Here is an 8,729-nt window from a genome sequence, read left to right on the forward strand (position 1 = left end):
TGGTACCCTAACTTTAGTCACTCTCAGTCAAGAGACCTCAAATGGTTGAAAGTTCTAATCCTGAGATTGCATACTGGCAAAGGTATGGTCTGGTGCTTGGGACCCTGTGAAAATCTTGAATGTTTTTTTTTCAGGTTGGTGACATATCTTCTGAAGCCATAATGGTAGCTGGGGCCACAGCATTGTAGCAGTTTGAAAGAGATCTCTTTCAATAAACTCTAGGAGTTTTATAATGAGATGACCACTTTCTCCTATCCATTGCAATTTCTTTTTGGGCAGCAAAGGGTCCTCCAAATGACAGATTATACAGTAAATCAATATTCATACCAGGGTGGGAAAAAAGAATAGTATTTACTTAGACCTTATGTGCCTGTGTTGAGCACTGGGGATACTGACATAAGCAAGATAGTGCCTGCTTTTGAGCAATTTGTGTTCTGAAAGGGTAATCAGGATTTCATTTCCCCCCAGCCCATGTAAGGAAATATATTTAATTTTAAGGTTTTTTACAACTCTAAATTTTATTTTATTGAAGAATCTTCATTCATTAAGCCACCGGTGTCCTTAGATTCTATTTTTATGAGAAATGGCTTATTTTATCTAATTTCTACTCCAGTTATCATTCTCTATTTTATATTCCCACCTTATAATTATAGAACTAATCAACTGCCAAGTCTTATCAATTCCTCTTCTGTGGCATCTCTTGCGTGCATCCTCTTCTCTTTACTTACATGGCCTAATTGGTCCCCCTGCTCTCAGTCTGTCCTGTTTTGAATACATCTTGTTTAGTAACAAAAAGTTACTAAAAATCATTAAATGTCCAATTATATTACTCATCTGCTCAAGAACTCTCAATGAATCCCTTTGGCCCCTAACTCAAAATAACTTTCCTGTTTGGTATTTTAAAGCCCTTCATAGTCTGACTCCAATTCAACATTCCAGACTTATTTAATCCATCTAGGTTTTGGCCAAACTGGACTACTTGCTATTGCTTGAACTAGACAATGGATGCCATTTCAGGTTGTCCTTGAAGCCCCAAATGTACTCTTTCCTTGTCTGCCTTTTAGAATCCTTAGCTTAAAGTATCAGCTGATGTGCTACCTCCTTTTCTTATCTCCTCTCTGACACTGACTCACTGTTAACGATTTTTTCTTTTCCTCAAATTACATTATTTTTACTCTTCTGTATATAACCATGTCCCTGTGAGATAAAGTAGAAAAGTTTGCTTGAGCTGCTGCAGGAAAGATAGGTTTCTCATTCTTCCTATAACTTCTACATTTGGAATGTTGGGAGATGGCAGTCACTTCCAGACGCTTTCCCTCTTCTCCCAACAGGCATGACTAACTCTTTAGTCGATGGCCTCAGCTCTACCCAGGGTAGGGCAGGGATGAAACTGGTGAACATTCATGGAGTAGAATGATAGAGAAAATAACATGACCACAGAGGGCAGCCCAGCCTCCCCACCAGAGAGCAGCTATCTTATTAATTTGGAATTTTGCTTAGGGAAAAAGAGGAGCCAGATTCATTCTTGTTGTTTTTAGCCCTGTTTTTGAAAATGTATAAAATAGAAATTACTAAAATTCTCTCTCATTGTGAGTTTTCAAGGGCCCCACGAGGAGCCTGCCCTCCCCCCCAAAAAAAATCCCAATAGAGGTGGGGCCATTTTCTCTTTGCCTGTCTCTGATCTTCCTTCGGTTTCTTACTTATGATAAAGTAGCTTACAAATTAGCTGCTATGACTGAACAAAACTATCTTAAGTTGGCATTCCATATTAATTAAACAAATATAAACAAATTTTAAAGAGATTTGGAATTTAATAGAAGCCTTCTAGGACAGGACATGGGGAAACAGGAAACTATTTGTATGTCACTATTTGTATAATTTTTTTTTCAAATGAACAGTTCCTAGTGATGATAATTATATTCCAAAAATGTTTCTCATGGTGGCAGAGATAGCAGCAATGGAGCACTGTTGTGGTTACTCAAAACAAGATGTATCCTGACCTCTTCCCAATTCAGTCCTCCTGTTCCAATCTTTATCTCCCTTTCTTGATTATCTGGAATTGTGAATCATTGTCTCTGTTAGCCTCTGTGCTCCTGTGTCAACCTCTTATGAAATCTCTCCCCCCATTGTCCTTTCTGGAAGAAAGAAGAAACAAACTCTCTCCAAAACTGCCCAATTTGAGTTTGCTAGAAGCTCACATACATTTGGAGATATTTCTTGTGTCAGAAAAAACTTCATTTTCAGAGGGTTTCCTATGTTTTTCTCCCGGGTAAGGAATCTTGCAATCCCTTGCAAAGATAGCTGTAGTATACTTGATATCTGAAATAGTACATCACAGGATCAAAATTATTCCAGTAATTTTAAATTATTTAATACTTAAATATTAACTTAATAATAAAACAAATAAATTAGATTTATTAAGGATAATTAGCCCATGGTTATAATAAACATTAGAACAAATATAGAAACAATAGCAATTGCATCCACTTGCATACAAACAGGTAATGTATAAACAGTATCACAGTAATAATGATTTAATAAGAAGAATTTTATGGAAAGGCAATATATTGGGCATAGTGAAGGCAACATTTTGAGAACCTGAAAACACAACTATAAGACAACAGCTAAATAAAAATACCAGATAGAACCAATACTAATAACAAAAATCATTCTGAAAATAGGAGAAAGAACAATAAAACAACATAAACAGAAACAAAAGTATATTTCAAAAGGAAAAGAAAATTGCATATCAAAATTATAAATCCAATAAGCAGCATATTAAAACTATGAAATTCCATAAAGAAGCTTTCCCCAAAGCAATAAAATATTGAATAAAATTCAGTTCAACACAAAACAATAAAGGGGGAAAATCATATAATGTAAAATTTAAATTAAAAAAATCACATACATATTATCTTTCATACTTGCATCAACAATATGGCAAATTTTACTTAAAAGAAAACAGGAAAAACTATTTAGCTGAGTATGCAAACTCTCAAAGCAGAAAAAACCCCACTAAAGTTAAAAATAAATATCGAAGACAAGCTCCCTATATGTAACAATATGCCTCTGAGGCAAGTGGTTTGTATAAGGTAGCAACACTTACCAGTTGATTGAAGAAGATTCTTATTCCTTCTTTAAGTCTTGTCTTATGGAATTCTCTTCTTTCCAGACTCTTTTCCTGTCCCCAGGAAGCAGGATTTACTCTCCAGTCATTGTATTCAAATATTGCGTTAAAAGTATGGCCTTAACCCAGTCATTTAAGTTGTCTCAGGCTCAGTTTCTTCACTTGTACAATAAAGGAGTTAAACTAGATTGCTTCTTAAGGTACTTTCTCCTCCCCCATATGGGTGGATGGGAGGGTTGGGGTAGGAACTGTGAAGGCATGTGGACTGGAAGAATGTGGAAAACAATGTGATACAAAACAATAGTCCAATATCCCCAATGGAGAGTAAGTCGTTTTAGGCTTACACTTTGCTTCTTTATTTAAATATTATCTCATTTGAAAAATTTATAAAATATAAAAATCAATAATATTCTTTCATTTGTTGCATAATAGAGAGAGTCAGCAGGATTTGAAGTGACCTTGGGTTCAAATCTCACTTTTGTTGGGTCTAGCTGTGTGACTTTGGGCAATGCACTTAACCTGTCTGTGTCTTAGTTCCTCATCTTATAAAATGAGGGATTGGATTTGAGGGCATATATAATCCCTTCCAGCTTCAAATTTATGATCCTCCAACACTGAAAGTTCTGACAGAGGGAATCTCTGTCATCTGTCCCATGTCTTTCCTATCTACATACTTTTCTAGTTACTATTCTTCTCTTCCCATTCCTATTTATGAAACCCACAAATCTTACTGAAGATGCTATAAGCAGTCAAAATTTTATTTTAGCTTGCTTTTCATTCTAATTAAAAAGAAATGTAGGCAAGCATTAAAAGAGATGTTGGAGACATAATATAACCCCTCTAGGACAGATGAAGGTTAGAGAGAGGGGAATAACATTAGAGGCAAAAAACAGGAAAAAACCACCCTTATTAACTCTCTATGGATAGTTCAACCAACATCAGTCAGCCCCAGATATGTCAGCCCTCTAGGTTGAGGTGTTGCCAAGAAAGGGCAGATGCTCAAAGCAAACTATTGCACTACCCCCTCTCCATTCCCACTTCCACTTAACATCCTTTCATTTGTCTGTCTGTCTGTCTGACTGACTATGGAATTTCTTCAAAAGTGTGCTCGGGAATTTTGCTCACTACCCTGCTCTTCTTCACATTGGGATTTTCAGAGATCTCCCTTCCCTTTGGGAGAAGAAACAAACTCTCTTTTCAATTTTGCTTTTCCAGAGGCTCCTGAAGGGGATTTTTCTTCTGTCAGTAGACCTTGGTCTTTAAGGTCTTGCTACATAAATGTGTAGTCCTTTTTCCCTTAGTAGAATGTAAGCTCCTTGAGGGCAAGCACTATGGTTTTGTTTTGTAGTCAGGACAGTTCCTGACACATAGTAGATCCTTTACAAATGCCATTTATTTGTATTGAATCAAAGGAGAACTGTTTTCCCTCCTGTGAATGACAATTGACCTGTAGATGCTTTAATCTGTACATCTCCCAGGATTAAGTGTATGATTTTTCATCTGTCACATGAAAATAAGTTCTACATTATTTTATATTTTTTCCTGGTGAAGCAACTGATTGTTTCATGAACAATTCCAGGGGAGAAAAATCTTCATGTCCCCACTGAATGGATTAATGCTATTCAAATTCTATGGAGATTCCTTTTTTTATAGTGTCTAGTCTGGTGTTGAGTGCAGATTGACCCTTATCCAAATAGTCAGAACCAAGTGTAGCCTCAGCCTTATGTTCTAAGCTATTTGGGGTCTCATCCTGGTGAGAGGAACTACTTCTTACACATCTAAATCTTTTGAAAAATCCCTTTTTCCTAGGACCAATTGGGGTCTGAATTATGTTCAGCCTCATGGCCAGCATTAGCTGTATATGCTACCTGAGAATGAAGGCTGTGGAGAGCTTAGTATTCTCAGCTTAATCATTTGATAGCCAATTATCCAGAGGATGAGTGAAGCTTATTAATAACAAGATCACATTGGAGTCTAGCACTGTTAGGAGGTATTGGCTAGGGGGAGATTTGTCATGGGATTTTAGGGTGGATGGAAATATGATGGTCTGTCGCCACTGATAACATGTCTTGGTGGATGAATTAAATTCTGCAAATTCAGATAGGTTTTATATAATTTCACTTGATGATCAAGACTTATGAAGTAGCATCTGAGGGATAAGAGTGTTTTAAGACATATGTGGTGGGGCAATTTTGGAGACACTAAAGTATTTTTAAAGTATTTAAAGTAAAGCACCATTAAAATATTGAAATGGTGTCCTTTGAAACATCAACCTGGTGGTCAGGATGTGTGGAGGTATAACCTGGCATTTTTTTGTCAAGTATGGTCTGGAGAGTCTGGCTTGGTACAGCATCTTTCTACTGCTTGTAGAAACTTGGCCCAGAGGGTTGGATGGACCTTAGGTCAAGTGAATGAGGAAGGGCAGAGATGGGGTTTGAAATTCAGAATCTCATATACCCATGTTCCAGTGGTCCAGGACCAGTGGATCTGTGGCTTAGAGATTGAGACTCAAGGGATTCTTGACCCAGTAGTTCATGCTACTTGGAAGAATGGCTAAGGTATTGTGATTCACTATCATTTTGGCCAGGCAATTGACACCCAATGGAGTGATGATTCAGGGCCCAGTGTATCTTTACCCTACTGGTCTAGGTCTGTTAAAATGCATATTCAGATATTCAAGACCTCATAGTGATGTGGCCTGTTTGTCATGCCTTATATCCCTGCAGAAAAGCTTTAAGGACTCTAATTGAATGTTTAGGAGGCTAGCAAATGACCCAGTGGCCAACTTGGTCCTAGTCCCTCAGTCCTAGTCCAGGGCAGCCTCAGCCAGATGGCACACAGCCTAAGTGCAGCCAATGGAGGCCAAGGGAGTCTTTGCCCCATTGCTTAAACCTAGTGAATCTGTCTGCACCTATGTTTCCTTCTCTGTAAAAGAAGGGGGTTAGATAAGATGACCTCTAGGGTTCCTTTCAGCTCTAAATCTATAAACATGTAATCTCGCATGCATTGAGGGGCCCATGGTACCTCTCATCTTTTGGTCCTGGTCCAATATAATCCCAGACTGATATTTCAGACCTAATGTAGGTTAGATCTAGATAATTCCAGTAGATAATGGATGGTAGGTTTGGTGCAATCTTGGTTTATTCTTCAAGTCTTAATGTCATTGAAGTTTGACATTTGGGGTTCAGGAAATTCTTGACCTGAAGTTTGGGTTATAATGCTGAAGTCTTGTTCCCAGGATCTATTGAAGTTGCCATTTGGGGTGTGGTTCAATAAGCTATGCTCAATGAAACCTTAAGGTTGTCATGGTCTTCACTTTAAGCTCAGGTAAACCTCAGATCAGAAGTTCAAATCCCATGGAATAATCACTCAGTGATCCATATGTGGGAAAAATGGGAGCCTCAGCCCAAGGCATGGGGCCCTGGTAAACTGGCATCCTGGTCAATGTCTAATGAGAATTTGTCCTGGTAGGAGCAATGGACAGCCTCAATATGGCGCATTAGTCCAGACAGATTGTTGGCCTGATGGTTGGGATGTGACTGAGGTATGAGCCATCAGTTAAGGTAAAGTTTGTCATGTTGTTGATGTCTAATAAAATTGTTGCTCACTGATTTAGGCCAGTAGAACTTCAAGGTGGCTGATCTGGATGTTGTGATGAACTAGATATATTCCTAGCTTTGTAATCAGAGCCCATTGGACTTTCAGTTGGATAGCCAAGGCATAGAAAATAGGCAATTATTCCCTTGGCCCAGTGGTCCAGACATGGTGAAGGATTAGCTGTGGCTCTGGTTCTTACATCACAGGAATAGTTATTCAGGCCTCATAGTTGGGGCCAACGAGAGCACATTTGGAGCATCCAATCCAGATGTTAGGGCATAGGGATCTTGAAGATGAAAGCCCTGGCTCCCAAATTGGGATGTCATGAAAAGGCAATCCAAGTAGTCATCAGTGGTCAGGGCATTGTAACAGTGAAGCTGTTGTCCTGGAACAGTGATTTGAACAAAATAAGAGGGCAAATATGGCCCTCTTTCAACAAAGCCTTGTAACAGGAAAATAGTCATGCTAGTCCTGTCCTAGTGCTGGCTTTGGTGAAGTGATCTGGTGACAAGGATGGGTTAATGATCCTGCAAGGGCCTTGGACATCTGGTATTTGAAGACCCCAGTCCTTCCTTTAAATCTTAAATCTTCCCACTATCTAAGGGGCAGTACTGAAATCTGTATTTCCAGGATAGACTTGATATCTATATCTCTAGAGAAGCTGTAGTAGTTCTACTACTTGGTATGCAGACAAACATTAAAACAACTGGAGAATAGGAATGACAGTTGGTAGCCAGGTTCTATGACTGTTGAAGCTAGGAGATTATTGCGGGTTCCTTTAGGAGCACAAGCATGCTAAAAGAAATTTTAGTTCTCATTATTCATGATTTTGTCTTTTTCAGATAAAGAGAAAGGATCAGATTCCAGCCTTCTAAGAATTTCACCCTCAATTTAAAGACTTTCTTTAAGGAATGATTGTTAATTCTCATTTTTATGTGTAAGAAATCAGCGAGAATGCAGAGAAAAGAAAGACTGATCAACACCCAAATGTGAAAATGATACAGAAACGAATATGAAAGGGATATGAAGCAAAGCATTTTAGACATTTGGATGGTATTTTGCTTTTGTTCTGGCCTCAGATTTCTGCTTTCTGCCTTTCTCCCTTTATAGAAACAGAAAATTTTGGGATGTAAGGTTTATAAGCTTTTGTCCCTTGTGGTACACATTATAAACCAAGAGCAGGTATAAGTCTCCTCACCCCCACCCCTTGATACCCTATTATCTCTGAACCTGAGTTTACTCCTCTCTCTAATTTACTCCCCAAATTGTGTTTTTCTTCCCAAGCTTTCTTCAAAGTTAAGAAGGTGATAGTTCCTTTGCACCAAGATGTCATACTGTCTGAACCGCAGTGGACAAGGGGAAGTTGAGTCCCACTTTGCAGACTTTTTTTTTTTTTTTTTTTTTTTAATACTCGTTCCTTAACCCAGTCCCTTTTAACTAAGTTAATTTGAGCACTTCCTGAGCAACTGTTTGTGCCTATGGTATTTTCTGGATCACAATGTAAGATAAGAGCCCAGTTTATACACTATAAATTCACAGATTTAGATCTCAAACCAGAGATTTAGACAATTGATTTAGAGTTTATCAGAATCCAAAAACCTATAGAATCCAAAACTCTCCCTCCCCCCTTTTTTTGTAAATGGAGAAACTGAGTAACACAAAGATTAATTTGCCCTAGATTAATATTTAGCAAAGTGTCTTGAGTTGGTATTTGAACCCAGGTCCTTTCTAACCCTAAATCCAATGCCTTATCTATCATATATGCTGCCTCTAGTTAGCCATTGAAATATATATGGCTATTCATGGTCCATGATGTGAGGCACTTATATAATTACTTTATTCTCTGAAATGAACAACCTGACATTGTTATAAGTCCCTGATCTCTAATATTGAATCCTTGGTATTACTGGCCTTTCTGATTTGCATCCAGTGTTCATCCTTCTGACAAATATTGATAGCAGGCCTTTTCTGTGGAAAATCCATACAGGAATAAAATATTTTTCTG

The 8,729-nt window shown here is 38.1% G+C and overlaps 1 long non-coding RNA gene across 1 annotated transcript; it reads right to left on the reverse strand.

Moving 5' to 3' along the window:
• Positions 1-1,773: 1,773 nt before the first annotated feature.
• LOC116422365 lies at positions 1,774-7,574 on the reverse strand. The gene is made up of 3 exons (XR_004232972.1): positions 6,152-7,574; positions 3,107-3,392; positions 1,774-2,319 (listed from the first exon to the last, which is right to left on the reverse strand). It is a non-coding gene; the product is annotated as an uncharacterized LOC116422365 (long non-coding RNA).
• Between the last annotated feature and the right edge of the window lie 1,155 nt (positions 7,575-8,729).

Source organism: Sarcophilus harrisii, chromosome 3 (assembly GCF_902635505.1).
Source record: "Sarcophilus harrisii chromosome 3, mSarHar1.11, whole genome shotgun sequence".
Lineage (NCBI taxonomy): Eukaryota > Metazoa > Chordata > Mammalia > Dasyuromorphia > Dasyuridae > Sarcophilus > Sarcophilus harrisii.